The 16,780-nt window shown below is 46.0% G+C and overlaps 1 protein-coding gene across 1 annotated transcript in view; it reads left to right on the top strand.

The window, feature by feature from the left end:
• The first annotated feature begins 325 nt into the window (after nt 1-325).
• Nucleotides 326-16,780, top strand: part of EXTL3 (exostosin like glycosyltransferase 3) — a 132,929-nt gene continuing 116,474 nt past the window's right edge. Inside the window, exon 1 of the mRNA XM_069011868.1 lies at nt 326-397. The gene's annotated coding sequence lies outside the window, so the exon portion shown is untranslated. The remainder of the gene's footprint in view (nt 398-16,780) is intronic.

Here is a 16,780-nt window from a genome sequence, read left to right as displayed (position 1 = left end):
TACACAAATATATATGTACATACATACATGCATATATACACACACATATAAAATACACGCATACCAGATATACATAAAATTATATATATATAAAAATACATACATATATATATATATAACCAAATATACATACCTAGACATACAGAGATACACATTTATACACACACCCCGTTAGAACCCCCAAATCACCCTGCGGGTCCCAGGGCCCCCCCGCCCCTTCCCACCCGAGGGGACCCCACACGCAGGAGGTGCCACCAGAGGGCACCGCGCCCCCATTTTTGGGCGCCGCTTCCCAGAATGCAGCGAGTAGGGCCGGGGGCTCCGCGGGCTCCGCACGCCGGGCTGCGGCCGCGGGGACAGCGCGGAGCTCCGCGGGGCAGCGCAGCCCCTCCGCCAGGTAAGCGCTGCGCTCCCCGGGACACTTCGGGCGGCAGGATATTATTTAATTTAATTTCATTTTATGTTATGCTATGTTATTGGATTTATTTTCTGTTATTTTTTAATTTTTAGTTTATTGGTTTAGCTTTTATTCTTTTTTTTTTTTTTCCCCCATTTATTTTAATATTTCATTTCTTTATTTTATTCTACTTTATAATCACTCCCCGCCGCACAGGAGGGACACCCCGGACTCAGCTCGGGAGCAGCACCAGCCCCTCCCGGGATGGTTCCCTGTTGGAGGGGACCTATCCTCCTCCTCCTCCTTTCCCCTCCCTATCCCGGGCTGGAGATGCCCCTGGGGCTTGGCATGTCCCTGGGGCTGGGGGTTTTTCCAGGGGGATGAACCCTGGCTGAGCTGGCAGCTGCTTTCTTGGGGAGGGGTGGGGTGGGTGGGTTTTCATCCAGGTCCCCAAAGTTGGGGGAAACTCGTGTCGGTGGCCCCGGGGTGGCACCGGCTCCTCTCCTGCTGCGCCGGGATGGTGCAACATAAATTAGGTTTCATGTGACGGCTGCGTTGAAACAGCGGGCGGGGGCTCCTCTGCCCCCGGTGAAAGTTGTGTTCGAGTTTGGCAATTTGGGCCATGGGGAATGCAAGGGAAATTGGAGGCTTTGGAAGGGCTTCTGTGCCACAGGGAGAAATCCCTGCAGGGAGGGAGAGCCGGGAATGGTCGGAAAGGAGGCGAGCGGCCCCCGAGAGCAGAGGAATGGCTTTGGCTTTCCTTAAAGAGGCATCTCGGCAGCCCCGGTGTAGTGGTGCCTCTCATCGTTCAGCTATGGCTGCCTTAACTCCGTGTCTGGGATGTGAACCAGGAGAGTGTGGGCAGAGCAAAAGGACTTGGAGAAGTCAGGATGCTCTGGTTTCGGTTCCTTGCTCGGGTCCCTCCTGGTGTTCTGGATCTGGGTGCTCGGGACTCACCATCTCTCTCGAATTGTTTTTTGAGTTGGTTAAAAACCTGGTTTGCACAAAAGCCCCCAGCCAGAGCAGCATTAAAGAAATTTTCCTAACTCAGGGAGGGAAGTTGGACCCGGGCTAAAGCAAATAAACTTGTATTTCATCATGCTGGAGCTGGGTTTCTTTGTGTTCCACTCTGGTCTGGGCAGTCTGGGCTCCCTACAGCCACAGATGTTTCCCCGTCCAACCTGCACCTTCAAACGTGTCTCAGTGGCCGAGCGAAGAAACTTCTGCTCCTTCGTGCAAACCTCGCTCCCTGCAGAGGCTGCTCTGTGCTCTGCCTCCCTCGGGCTTTTCTCTGGGCGTCTCTCCCCTCGGTTGCTGCAGGAAGGGGCTTTGCAGGGTTTCTGCTCCAGCTCAGCACCAGGCTGAGATGCTGCAGACGTGGAAAGTGTGAGCATGGCTGACCTGGCAGCGCTGTGCGTCAGCCGGAGCCGTGCGCTCTGCCCGGGGAAGCGTGCCGGCTCCGCGGCCAGCGCTGCTCAGCTCGGGAGGGAAAGGATGCTGCAAAGGAGGGCAAACGCCGTTACTTTTATCTCTGGTAAAAGCTAAAGGTGCTGAGGTGTTTCTCCGCCCATCCCCACTGCTGCGGACCTGGCCAGGTCTGGGAGCTGGATCCCAGCTGTGTCCCAGTGATCATGGGAATGTGCCTGTCCAAAGCAGGAGCTCAGGGCTCAGGGGATTTCAGGGGTGGAGGTGCTGGTACATATCATTGATATGAGACTCTAAATGGTCCCAGAGAAACCTTGAGAAAGAGCTTTCTCCCTGCTGGAAGAGCCTGTGCAGCCTCAGGGATGCAGGATGGGTGCAGGAGTGATGAGGAGATACAGCCCAGTGCCATCAAATAGCAGAGATGGGAAAAATGGGGTATTAGCAGGAGAAAAAATAAAAATCAGATGATGTCTTGTGCCCTGATGTGCTCTTTCAAAATAAATAAGGGGGGGTGCAAGCCTGTTGATCCCATAGCAATGGGCCTGAGGGGCCCTGTGGCTCCTCTGCAGCACTGCCAGCACAGAATCTGCTGGTGAGACATAAAATCACTGTAGTTCATTAAATGTATTCCATCTTCTTATAAGAAAACAGATGAAATGTAGGTGCCAATGTCTCAAGTGCACGCGAAATGCTGCTACATCGGGAGAGAGGGAAGATTTTGACACGCTGAACAGGTTCCATCCATTAGTCATAATATTTCCAGCATGCCACACGTGCACTCACATTTTCATATTAATGGTTGCATGGGAAGCAAACTCAGAGGTGATGCAAGGGAACGTGGAGAAATCCAGGTGCGTTTTTCCCCTGCAGAACCCTTTGTTCTCCAAGAGGGACCTCCAGCTTCAGTCCATTTGTGGCTGGCGTAGGTGATGCTTTCATTTCTCTGATACATTTTTGGCCTCTTTATACCAGTCTTCGTGCTTTGGAAGGAGGGAGGATGGAAATGTTGCAATTCCTGTTGAAGAGTTTGACATTTTGTAGCAGATAAAGCCAAATGCAGACAGTTGCTTTGATCTGGCTCCTTTTTGCTGAGTTTAAGGGAAGGCAGGATGGGATTCAGGCTGGAGGTGGAGAAAGAAGGTGGTGCATACACCCCTCATGTCACAGTGACATCCAGCTCTGGTGTTTTCAGCAGACATACATCTCTGGGAACAGACTCTTTCCAACTGGTTTGGTGCCCAGAAACTTGAATCAGTTGTATCCAGCAAAAATAGGAAGGTGAGGAAACATCTGCTCCCATGTCATTTGGTCTCTGGGGACCCCAAAAAGGATTTTGTGATTGTGGGTGAGTTGGAATTGAAGGTTCACAACTGCTTCCTTCATTTCTTTTATTTCTCTGTCTCCCTTGGGAATGAGGAAAAGGTTTCCAGTCCCACGCCAGTGTTTGTGTTTATTATATCTCTAGTTGGTCTCTGGTGGGTCCTGGAAGCAGATGCCTGGAAATGGTCAAGCAGAAGCTTTCATGATCCCTGTAGCAGGACCAGGAAAGGTCCTGGTGGCCCTTCAAATGCTTGAGGAGTGATGGGCACTGGTGGCTGTCGGATGGATGTTCACATCTGCTGACTGCTCCCAGACAGGGACGGCTCTTTCCAGATCTGCCATTTCTTGGATTTCTTCCCCAAGCATCCACTGGATTTTCCCAGAGAAGAGGTACTGGGATGTCCAGTTGCAGAAGGAAAAGGAGCTGCTCTCTGGGCTGTGTGTCACCTCCCTGCCCTTTCTGTACTCCCTTGGAAAAACCAGAGAGTGTTCTATGGAATGTGGCCCAGGGATGCTTTTTCCTTCAGAATGGGTCTGAACTTGTCCAGTTCAGCTGCAAAACCTTCAGCTGCTTGCATGGGCCACTCTTTAAAAACAAAGGCACTTAAAAAACTATTCTTTTCCCAAAAAATAGCTTTGGTGGCGGGGACTGTCACTGAGTTGCATTCCTGGTGGTTAAATGATGGCTTTGTTCCTATTAGTTAATAAGGCAATGATTATGATAGGAAATTAACAGGAAATTGTTAAACTAATTAATTCAATTAATAGGAAATGCTAACAAGCATTTGCCCTTCTCTGGGGCTGCCAGTGGATGATTTCTGTACAAGCCTGTGTCAGCTCCAGATATCAGAGCAGAGGCTTCACTGGGGAGCTGGGGGACCGAGTTTGGACATGTGGCTCCACAAGGGGACCATTTGCTGGCCAGCCAAGTGGCCGGCGTGGCCAGGGGAGCGTCCAGCTCTCAGTAGGAGCTGGCAGCAAAGCCACACTTGCTTTCGACTCATCTGGCTGGGAGGTGGGAGCGTGTCCTGGTGCCAAATGAGGAGAAAGTCCTTATTTCTGAAACACAGCAGAAGGAGGAATCGCTCCCAGCGATGTAGAGGGGCTGGAAGGAGGCAAAAAGGGTGAAGAAAATCACTCCTCCACTCTGATGCATCTCCAGCGTGGCCTTAGGAATGGATCCACCTTCAGATGGTATCGGAATGGTAGAAAATCAGCTGTTCCTGGCTGCCTTGAGTGCCACTGTCCTCATGTGCTGTGGTCCTGTCCCAGACTTCCATTGAGTGCTGGCTCTGGCCTTGGTTTGCCAATCTGAGATTTTTCCAACCCAAAATCAGAAAACTCTGAAAATTTCAAACAAAAGCCCAAGCAATTCTTTCTCTTGCAGCTTTCATTTCACAGTTCACCTTTCTTTCTGGCAGTAATTCCTGCTGGGGCTTCTGGCTTGCTAGAGAAAGGGTAAAAAAAAAAAGAAAAAAGAAAGCAAGCATTTAATAATAGATCAAAAATGAGATTATGCAGTAAGTCAGCCCTCCCCTTCCCAAAATGCAACCAAAGAAATTGCACATCACCTTGAAAAAAGAAAGGAAAACAGTGTAGATCAAACCTGATGTTAAGTATGGATGAGGTATTTATATTTTATTTAATGGCTGTCTGCTGTCCTAGAACAGCCACCCTCCTCTGAATTTCGGTTTGTGATTAATTAAAGAGTGGAGATGAACTGGGATGGGGAAAATTCAGTGGAGCTCCCAATGGGAATGCAGGGGGGCACAGGTTGGCTGCTTGGCACACCTGGAGACAGGCACACCTGGTGGTGGTTGTAGTAGCTCCCAAAACCCAAGAGGCTCGGTGAGAGGCTCCTTGTTGTGCATCCACAATGACTCTGGACTAGTTCTGTCCGTGTGTGGTGGAGCAGTGGGGTCACCGAGGGAAGGGAACCCGAGGGGCTTTGTGCCAAATGAGTGGGTGCCAGCAGAAGTGCTGTGATGGAGAGAAGAGGTGATTATTAGTCATGGATAATTAGTCACCAGCCAGGGTGCCCCAGGAAGCTGGGCAAGCCGCAGCCTGGGCCAGCACTCAGCCAAGGCTTGATGAGACACGACTTCCCTGGAAAGGAGGCTTAGCCCTGGCACTGGGCATTGAGGCTGTCAACCCTGGGCCTGATCTTGTTTGCTGTAAATCCTCTGGCTCTTTCAGCTTTTGGGTTTGGTGGGGCCATTGCCACAGGCCAGGTGGGAAGGTGGGAGTTGGAATTGGCATGGTCTTGGCCGCCTCAGCAGCCTGTGGGGCATCTCTCCTCCTGGCTCATCCCAAAGGTCTCCAGAGCCAGCGTGGACGCTGTGTATGCCAAGTGCATGGGCTCCAGTGAGCCAGGCTGGGAGGAGGTGCTAGGGGAAAGCTCTTGCTCTTGAACAGTGTCTTCAGCAGAGCACCTTCAGCCTCACCCTCCTGAGGTCCTGTTTACACCCTTGAGGAATAAAACACCAAGAGGGACATGAGGCATAGAGAGTTGTCTCCCATGTTATCCTTGTCCACCATGGATAACCCAGCCTGGGTCATTCCATGGGGATGAAGACCCACACAAGGCCATGTTGGAGGGGCTTGGAGCAACCTGGTCTAGCGAAAGGTGTCCTTGCCCACAGCAGGGGGTTAAAACAAGATGAACTTTAAGTTCCCTTCTAACACAAGCCACTATAGGATTGTATGATTCTATAACATGCAGCTGCAGGTCTTTTTCTTGCTAAATCACCCACTTTTAAGCACAGAAGGTGTCACAGCCCCTCTTGCTTTGTGAGAAGAGGCTGAGCAGCTATATCCATCGCAGCTGTGGGCAGGAAGGCAGGGCAGGAAGAGAACAAGAGCAGCAATCGCGTGCTGGCTCTGGCACGTGGGGCTGTGAATGTTCACCAATGGCTGCCAGAGCACCAGATGAGGCAGAAGTTGCTGGAAATCACCACTCCCATCCTCTAAGCACCCTCTAAGGTGTTCATTTATCTTCTTTGCCACCTTTCAGCTTTCTACTTGTAGAGCTGGAGAAGAATCTGTTTCATTACCTGCTGGGTTGCTGCTCTTCTTGTTTATTCCCCAGAAGGAAGAAAATTAGATGTGTCAGAGCTGAAACTTTAAAAAATAAATAAATCCAGACTTTAGAAACAACCACATGGAGTTAGAATGAGCCTCAACAAGAAAATGTTTGTCTTCCACCTTTTTCTGAGACTGGCTGGGAGTAAAGCGCAGGGAGAAGACAGGGCAAGGTTTAGTTTCTTTTAATTTCAAATATATTCTGAAAGCGGAGCAGTTGGAATTTCTTTTTTTTTCATTGAAGTTGCTTTGCCAAGTCTGGGTGGAGAAAACCAGCTGAAAGCCTTGCCTTGGTGGATGTGGGATGGAGGCAGGAACACAATAATTTTCTTTATTTACCTATTTTTACCAGTGAGGCCCTGAGGCAAACGGCAAAGCCGTGGCCGTGTTGCTGCCTGCGTGCAGGCAACAAGAGCACTTTTCCCTCCCAATCCCTTTTCCCAGCACCAACAAGATCAGCACCGAAGATACGCAATTGAGTCAGCAATGCAGATGCCATCAAATGTCTGCTTTATTCCAGAGTATGAATCAGAGCAGTGTCAGAGACTCATATCCTGCATCTCCTGATAAGAGTGCAGTTAGCTCTGAGGGAACGAAACATGGTGAAATCCCTTTATCCCACCTCTATAGCATCTATAACTCACTGGTACCAGCAGTGCTTATTTTAATGCAACTTTTGCTGTAGCACGTGCAGACTGTTATTTTTTTTAAATCCCACATCCTGGAGCCAGAAGATGTTGTGGGTTTATTTTCTATTTGCATTATGTGTGACCAGCATGTCTATATGCACATGTATACACATATGACTATATAAATATCAGTGTTTTTCGGAGCACAAGCTGTTTGTGTTAAGCCCTGTTAGACCAGTAAGAGCAGCGTGTGCCATCAGTCCAGGTGCTGGTTGCTCACTCTGCATGTTTTTCCAATGTATCCTATTCTTGGAAAAAAGAGATTAACTTCATCTGACTCTCCAGCCATGCTTTTAACTCCAAAACCATCTTAATTTCCAGGCTTAAACTCTTTCCCTTTCAGTTTGCTGTGGGAATCACATGCAGAAGTGAAACTCTCTATCTCCAGAAGTTCTCTGCTTCTCCCTTGCAGGACTTTTCCATGCCCAGCTCTGTGACAGGCCACAGCCAGCTCAGTGACAGTTTCCTGCTGTTGTTCCACGGGGACAGCTTCTGGCTCCCTCTGCAAGGGTTACGTGTGGCCACTGGCTTCTGCCTCACTTGCCTCTTTTCTCCCTATTCCAGGGCACCAGCTGTGTCCTGTTCCTGCTGCAGTCCCCATTCTGCACTTGGTCTGAAAAGCCTCAGTGGAATGGAAGGAGGCTTGCAGTAGTGCAGTTTATATCCCCTAAAAACAGATACAACAGTGAAATTTTGCTAAAATCTGTCTATATTGCCCCCAAGGGACGTGTGGAGCTGTTTAAAAGACATTTTTGCATCTGGTGGTGGTGGTGGAGGCAGAGAAGGACAATTTTCACCTCAGATTCCTCTTTTGAGAGGCTTGTTTGTTCCTTGGGGTTTTTCTACTCCAGAAACTACAGAAGCTGAGGGGATAAAAAGCACTTCTGTGGTTTCCCATCAGTAGATTTGAGGGAAAATTAGTTCAAATCCACCACCTTGAGCTACATCATAAATCTCACTGCAGAAATACGGAGCCTAGACATTAATAATTAGGAGCTTGCACAATAAAGGGCTGGAATATTTCACAAATGACACACCATCTTTCGATCCAGCTGATGCTGTGCAGAGATCTGTGTGAAAGTTCTGTGCAGCCAAGGTGCAAAAGTTTTTGCTCCCATTTTTGCCTCTTGAAGAAGAAAATGGGAAGGAAAAATCAGATTGCATCTCCAAAGTGTTCACTAAAGCTCAACCACAGGAGTTTGAAGGCTCTCCCCTATTAGAAAATGTTTGTATGTGCTGAAAGAAAATGATGCCAATTAATAGTTATCCTTTCCCTGCTTCCCACGTCTTGAAATCACTCCAGTTCAGCCAAGCTGCTTCCTATCAAACTTTCACACAAAAAAGAAAGAATCTGCTGAGCTGTGACTGAACATGAGCAATGTCACTCCCCAGGGGTCTGTGTCCCTGAGGTTTGACGACTGCAGGAAAAGGGCTGTGGGCCGTGAGATGACAAATGGAACTCCACAGTTGCTTGTTCATGCTCCAGCAAAGCTTTGTTTTGGGTGTAGATATTTCCCAGCCATGAGGCTGAAATCTCAGCAGCTCTTATATGAATATTCTTCACCTTTTTTCTTGACGCAGTTTGAAGTAATTGGAGGGCTGGTGATATTTTGAACAATTTATCCACCTAGGAAATTATGACCTTGGATTTATTCAATCAAATATTATCAAGATTAAGAGTGAAAATAGCTGAGCTTGTCAGTCACAAGGAATTGTGTTGCAGCCTGGGCTCAAATCCATCACCTGAAAGCAGGAGACTCTGGCAGGATATTCTTTATTCATCAGCAAGAGGCATCACAGCAAGATCATTTAACTGTAATTCATCAATTTATCAGGCTACTCAATTAAGTGGGGGCTGGAGAGAGGATAAAGGGAATGATTCTGTCTGTTGTAATGAATCTTTGACCACCTGAGGACTTTTCTTGCTCCTTGCTCTTTTGTGTTTCATGTTGCCTTGAAGGCCTTGTTAAAAGGAAAACATCACAATGGTGGTGAAAAGAGAGGCTTAAAGAATTAAAAGGATTGATGAGATAGAGCTTTTGCTCTACCTAGGTTGTCACTGACCTGGGCCTGACAACCATAATCTGAAGAAATTCTGGAGAATTTCGGGTGGATTTATGGAAGAAAATTAATGAAGTAAAACTTCGTGGAGCCTGGAGTAAAGGGATGGACTTTTAGGTCCATCTCAGCTCTGTTCTTTCTTTGCCTGTGGTGCAACCCCAGTCTCATTGGTGAAGCAGTTTGGGAGTGTGGTGCAGCCTCTGACCCTGCTCTGAGTGGTCCTGTCTGGCTTCAGCTGCCCCGGGACCGTGGCAGTGTCATTCTAGTGCTGGCTGATGCCAAGAAGCTGGGCTGGGGGGTTTCTTTACCAGTGTGGTATTTTAGACATTTGGCTGTTCCCAAGTTCATCCAAATACTGATGTTTCTGTGTGCTTACACCTAAATCTTTAAGTTGTTTCGCTGCTTGGCATCTCTGCTCAGATCCATGACACAATAACCAACATCTGTGTTGTTGTCTTACAAAATGAGCCTCAATCTCACCCAATCACCCCGTATGTTTGTGTCACCCCAACAACTTCTGAACCTGCCAGCCTGTTTCAGGCAAGCCTGACAAAGAGACACTGGGCTGAAGGGTAATGAAGGTTGCATAAGTTCATGAAAAACAGGCAGTGAGGCATGAGGGATGGCCCAGGTACTCACAGAGCCTCGGGGAGGGGTGTAGCGCCAGCTTGCGCCAGCTTGCGTGAGTGGATACCAGAGAGTCCCCAGGAGGGAGGGAGATCTTCCAGCTGTTCCATGGGATCTATCAACGGCAGCCAGAGCGGGGGCCCTTTGCTGCCCTGGCAGACCTCAGGCCCGTGGATGCCCACCTCTATTTGCAATAAAACTGGTTTTCAGTTTAAATGCAGTGGCAGTTTGGGCAAACGTAGCCCGGAGTGAGGTGTAGCTGCTTGTCTGCTTTCCACAGAAACACAGCAAAAGGCTTGAGCAAGCCCAAGCTCTCCAGATCAGGAAGCATTTCCTCCTGCCTGGGTTTCTCACATGTCCTGTTGTTTTCTTTCAACAAAAGCAAGAGAAAGGGAGAATTCATTTGAATTTAATGCTAAAATATCTCCAAGAAGATGAAGCAGAAAGAACTGTTAAAAAGAGGGATAGGTGGAGATTAAAAACACTTTCTTTCTCTCGTTGTCCCTTGCACACACATTATACATATACGTAGCCTGATCTTGTGCTATGCAGGAAAATAAATTGTAAAGGAGACAATACAAATCAAGGTGAAAGGGGAAAAAAAAGAGGACGAGTCAGGTCTGCTCTGCTTATCTGAACCAAGGGGGAGCCTGCCTAGTGCTCCTGACAGGTTTTTTCAGGAAAGATAAAGCATTGGGTTGATGACAGTTTATGAGATAGACTTCGAGGGCTATGAAAATTGCTGGTAGGTACTTGAATGGCTCTGACTGCACAGAGTGAATTGGAGTTGAGTCGCAACAATTTCCTAAAGCTGTGCAGATTAACATAAAAATACCAAGGAAGTCCAATCTTTGAATTTTTATCTGCTTCAGCTCTAGAGTCAAATAGGGGCATTACAGAAGTGCCATCCATTTGAATTGATTGTCGCTGCAGCTTTTGTGAAGGCTGCATCTGGGTTTATTGATAATGTTGTTGAGGTGCTTAGAAACACAAGTGTGTTGGGTTTATTTTCCCTTTAGTAACTTATTCTTGTTTCTGGCATTTTGTTAAGATATTTTTTAGTTCTAGCCTCCCCTGGAGATCTCCGCTGAGCTGAGCATTGGTAACAGAGATGCTCTGTGCATCTTTTCTCCAAGAGTTTGCCATAAAGCTGAATCTGTTTGTAAATTTTAAGGTAATTTTATTTGCTGGAGGAAAAACTGAGATGAAGAAGAGAATCTAGGAATTGTGATTTACCAGCCTTCTAGTGAGGAGGCTTTGCTCGGTGGTTTTTTTTCTCTTGGTTAAACCACATCAGCTGAAGTGCAAGTTTAGTGGCCAAAACTTCCTGTTGATCTCCATTGTACCATCACTTCACCCATTTTGCTTCCTCTGCTGCTCCCTGCCTGCACAGAGAAGATATAAAATCAGTTTCACACACTTTAGAGAAGTAACTTTATATGTGAAGTTTCAGGTTTGGGGACAAGTGTTTTAGGTGGTAGATGTGTCCTGCTGTCGGGGAAACACAAGGGAAATTCCTCCTACTGAAGGGGCTGTGTCACTGGGAGCCTTGAACTTCAGCCTTGTGCTCCTCTGGTTTAAAAAATTGCCTTTTAGGAGCTGTGGCCAATGACTTCACCATTTTGCCCTTGTTCTCATCTTTATAAACAGTTCCTGCACCTAAGGAGGTGGTTGTGAGAATTAGTCATTGGGTTTAGAGCTCTTTGAAGATGGCAAGTGGTGTATAACAGTTCAGTGTTTATTAATGCCATGGCTTAATATGATGAGAATGTTTCACAGCTGAGCTCAGCCACGCCGGGACGGAGCCCAGCAAGTTGCAGTGGGCTTTGCTTCACTGATGTCTCCCAGGTGTGCCAGCTGTGCCACCGCATTACCTGACCCATGGGCTGCAGCAGGGAGCCTTCCCTCTCCACACTCCCCCAGCAGGTTCTGCTTCCACTGGCCTCCTGCCACAGCACACGCCAAGTTTAAATCTGGTTCTGTGTTTTTGGCTTTGTTCCTTTGAAATGTTTTCAATTTTCTTGGCTTCAGCTGATCCCAGTGGCATCTTTTTATGATGCACTTTATTCTACTGCTTCTAGTGCAATAACATTCCTAAAGTTCAGCCTATTTTTAATTACCAAAAAAAAAAAAAAAAAAAAAAGGCAGAGCATAGTATTGTTCTGTCACTGGTGGGAGAAAGGGAGGATTTTTCTTCCTCTTTAAATTTGATTGAATTTAAATCTCGACATACGTAGTGGTTTTAGTGAAACTTTGCTGTAATTGGAAGGGCAAATGGTTGTTTGCTCTTGCACTCTTGGGAGCCAACACTGGTATTGATTAAACACAAGCATTGCCGTATATTGGAGGATCTCAGAGTGCTTCACTGGTGAATGAAGAAGGCTTGGACAATGTCATTACTTTCTCTCCTTTCCTCTCTGATGAGGAAGCTGAAGCAATTTTGTAAGGCTGGTACTGAGGTAATGTTTGCTGAGGACAATTGCTGATCTGCAGCAGTGGATGTGCAGAGCTGGGTCAAACCCTGCCCACACCAGCTGGAGTTATCCCCATGTTCATTCTCCAGTTTGCTCCTCTCACTGAGCTCTGTCTGGCTGCACTTGCACCAGGAAAAGCTTCGCTGCCTGTGGCCAGTGGGATTTCAGACTTCTGTGGTGGTGTCAGCCTGTTTCTGCAGCTCCTGGGTGGGCACGGATTTATGGGGAGGGAGAGAAGGGATGGGAGGAGGACAGTGACTGTGCTTGGGTTGTGTGAGTGCCCTCTCTTTCACAGGTGGGTGAAAGAAAATGTTTAATGAAGTTGTTTTTGCCACTTTTCATTTTACTTGTGCATCAGCTCTTCCTTTGCATGAGAATAGAAATTAATTTTGCTTCAAGATCTAGAAACCTGAAGACATGCTGAATAGGTAGAAATTTGTTCTATTTATAGGTTGCAGGATTTCTTTGTACAATAAAGCAGTTTGTTTTAATTTAAACTATGCATTCAGCACATTTACCCTAATTTTATTTAACTATGAGTTTGACATGTCTTTTTCATTGTTTTTTAAATTTGTGACATAAACCCTAAGTACAATGAAAAAGTCAGACTACTCATTAAGAAACTTCATTTACCATTTTTAGCATCAAATGTGTTGACTTGCATAGTTTATTATTTTTTACAGATGCCCAACTGTAAAAATAGGACAGCTTTGCAGTTCAGGCAAAGGCCTAGTTTATGGAGAAATATGCCTTTGTTGTTCTCCACCAGCAAAAACCAGCCTTTCATTAAGGAAAAAAAAAACCAAACAAAAAAATGCAAAGCAAGAGAGTTTAAATCAATCAGAATTGAAGTATTTTGCTCCTGTTTTGCATCAATAAATCCTGTATTAAAGGCAGAAAAGGCAGGATGGTTGAAGAAGGATTGGCAGGCAAGTTAGCAATAGTGTTCCTCATGGACTGGTCTCTAGCCTGGTCTTAATCAAGGGTACTGACTAATGATAGAGCAGAAATTAATGGGATTTGGAGGTGTCATCAAAAGAGGAAAAACAGGAGATCCTAGGAGAAGAATGACTGGCTATAGGACTATTTGTCTGTAAGCAAATGTGAGTTCTTGTAATGCAAACTCTGATAGAAAGCTGGAGGTTCTGTGTGGGAATTGGAATGTATTAATCAACCACAGGATAATTCTGATGTCTTGATGATAAAGATACATTCTGGGATCACATTTGTCAACTGAATTATTCCCACTGGTGACAAGGAAATGTGAATGCCACTGCAACAGGTTTTAGTGAGGCATTGCTTGAAATGCATTCTGCATTCCTTGTCCACAGGAGAAAGATTGATTCCAGCTGGAAAAGGTGCAGGGGAGGGCATCTGCTAGAAATGATCTGGATAACAGGGAATCTGGTTCCCAAAATGATTAAAGGAAGCTGGATTGTCAGGTGGTGACAAAAAAAAGGCAGAGAAAAATTAGATTCTTTCTCGATAAATACACTGGTGTAAATACCAGAGAGGGAGAAGAGTTATTGAAGTTAAATGACAATTCTGGCACAAGAACAAAAGACTCTGAAAAAGTTTAGTCTGGAAAAGAGCAGAACAGCTTCAAACCAAGGGAGGTGCTGGAAAAGCCTTCTAATGGGAGTTGTGTAAAGGGCTAAAAACCTGATTACTGTGAAGATGGAGCCCGATAAATGTATTAATGGGATTATGCAATGTGGTTGGCTTCAGTATTAAGGGATCAGACTCTGGATTTCCTGTCCCGCGCTTTTGCAAATACACTTATGGATCTCTCAGGTAACAAAAAAAAAAGGAAGGTTTACATTTTAAGAAATATTTTCATTATGATTCAGCTTGGAGTGGGTTGCTCTGTTTGTAATGCACAATAACTGAACTGGGTGAACTGTGGAAAGGAGGAAGTACCTTCTGAGCTGGGAAAAAGCAGCAGCTGCCACCTGCTTCCTTATTTTAGTGTTCGGCTTTGGCAGCAGGGCTGTGCTACTTAGATATCTATTTTTTAAAATTTAAAGCCTTTGGTACAGTAAAGTTAGGCCTTGAAATAGATTGTGCTCAAAATGCTGACAATTATTTATTGTTATTTATCATTGTAAGATGCTTTTTTAAAAACCTGCAGCACTTAAGCCATGCGAGTGTTTATTATCGATCCCGGCATTCTCGTTATCGATCCCCCTTTTCCCCATTTACAAACAGTCCCCAGATTTCTGGTTGCTTTGCTAGAATCCCAATAAATAAGACCGAGTGCTTTTTTGTCAGAAGGCCGGGGTTATTTTATCAAAGATGAGTGCCAGGCTATTTTAGCATGGTGTAACTTTGATTTCATGGGCACTTTGTGCTCAGTATTTCCATGCTTTTTATGTTTTGATTCAGCCTCAGTTCTCCAGCCTTGTCTGTCATTGAGAGCTGAGCCTTCCCCATCCTCCATCCTTAAGCAAGGATATTCTGCCTGGAGGTCTCTGTGATTCCAGAGGGACACTGGAAGTAGGGGATAACTGTGGTTACAGGAGAACCTTCAGGTGCACTTTCAAACGTGGCTGTGGGATGTCAGAGCTCACCCTCCCTTCACCCCCACACTCTCTTCACTCAACAGCAGCATCTCTCTTCAGCCAGGGGGCTTGACCCTGACTATCTCCAATCTCCAGCACGTTCTCCTCGCTTCCTACTTGAGCTTCTTATTCACATTCTCTATTCAGGATGCAAAGGCAGATGGTTTCTCTTTTTTGGTTTCAAGGTCTTCTCAGTGGAGCCTTTCAGCCATTCAGCCTCTCAAACTAGTTCGCTTAATTACCTCAACTTTTTGAAACTGAAAACCTTCCAGACCTGCTTTTATTTTGCTTAAACTGAGTTAATTTGTGGCAAATAGGCTTGAATTGAGTGATCACAAGCAGCTTTTATTACAGCATCCTCACTATTTGCCAGAAGTCTCCTGCAGAATCACCTCTCATTTGCTCAGTGCCTGTTTTGTTCAGAGGTCTGTTGGCTCTTACATCCCGGATTTACAGGGCCCCACTGTTGGTATTTGTTCTTCCTTCTAGACCTGGAATTTAAGACTCCCTTATCAGCCAGCTCCTCAGAGTATTTCTTTTTCTCTCTAGTAATTTTTAAAAGCTCTCTGCACACATCCAAACCCAACGGTGGGGTCTCCAGCGGACCTCCAGCACAGTCCCAGCAGACAGCCTTTTACAGCCTTTTCCCAAAGTGACTCTAATCCAGAAAGATCGTTTTATGCCTGCTATCGCTTTGGATTTTTAGCAGACACAGATGATTCACCCAGCTCACAGAAAGAACCGTGGAACAATGTCCCAAAAGATTATTTAAATGGAGTTTTGGGAGTGCATTTGGGGTGACCATGGGTAGTGTGCAGGCTCAAGGTCTGACTTTGGTGGGGGGTTTTGAGGGTGGGTGTTTTCCCCAGCCACCTGCAGACGTGTTTCCCAGCTGCCTTTAGCACATGATGATGATAATTTCTAACAGATTGTTTTCCTGACAAGGAAGAATTATCCTTGCTTTACATTGTGGGAGCTGAACCCAGGGACAAATGGAACAGCTGGCTTAAACACACAGGTCTGTGTGAGCAGAGTCTGCGCTCCCTCAGTCTTTTCAAGCACGCTCAGCAATCTGGCAGCTTGTCAAGGACCCTCAAATTTTGTGGACTCGAGGGTGAGCTGAAGAGCTGGAGCATCACAGCCTCGAGTCTGGTAGCCTGGTGCAACAAAGCACACGCTGAAAACGATGCTTTTGTTCTTTACCCAACTGCTTGGTTTGCAGTCACTTTTAATTTAAGTTTAGACAGTGCTGAGTGCTTAATTAAAAAAAAAAAAAAAAAAAAGTGCTTTTGGTAGACAGAGTGTAATGCCCAAGCTGTGCCACAGTTAAAATATGTAGGTGTTTGGGGATTATGTTATAGACAAGCAAAATGATTGTTTCTTTTTAACTTCTGTTTAAATAAGGTTAAAATTATGGAATATTTAGTAGAGCAGAATAAGCTGATGCCTGCCAGCTTTTTCATGCCAGTGGTTACCAGATGTGTCTGTATTTAGTATCCCGCCATCTGTTCCAGGGTGGAGTTTGGGGCTAGTCTGGGTATTTGGATGTATCTTCTTCCTTGGGTATCTCTGGAAAACTTCAAAGCATCTATGTTGAGATGAAGGGGAAGCATGGTTAGCTGTAATACTCCAGGAATTCAAGGGAATTTTCCAGAAATGCAGCTGATTCCTTAGTGCAGCAGGGCTTGGAAGGAGAAGGAGCCTTGAGGAAAGAGGCAGTGCTGGTATTTTGTGCCGTTACTCAGCCATTGCCAAGACCCAGTCGGAGTTTTGCTTGGCTGTCCCCAGGCTGGGCTGCTGCTTCCTGCTTTGGATTCTGTCTTTCTTAGGAGTCCATGAAATTTCCAGGGGTATTGCAATATGGAAGTCTCTTAATGGGATTTAAAAAATTATTTCTGTAGATAAATTCTATTTAGATATGTTTTAGATAATTTCTTTTGATGCTGGATCAGTGTAGAATTACTGCGAGCTGTTACAGAACAAGGGGAAGGAAACTCCCTCTACCTTCACCCACTTATGCCATGTCCAGCTCCACCAAAGCCAGGAGTGACCCATCACACTGAAATTCATCTCTGGTCATTTTGGGGATGGGGAAAACCATATTTTGGTCAACAAACTACTTGTGAAAAATACTCACCTAGTGCT

The sequence above is a fragment of the Aphelocoma coerulescens genome, chromosome 3 (genome assembly GCF_041296385.1).
Source record: "Aphelocoma coerulescens isolate FSJ_1873_10779 chromosome 3, UR_Acoe_1.0, whole genome shotgun sequence".
Taxonomy (NCBI): domain Eukaryota; kingdom Metazoa; phylum Chordata; class Aves; order Passeriformes; family Corvidae; genus Aphelocoma; species Aphelocoma coerulescens.
This window is presented reverse-complemented; position numbering and strand designations above follow the sequence as displayed.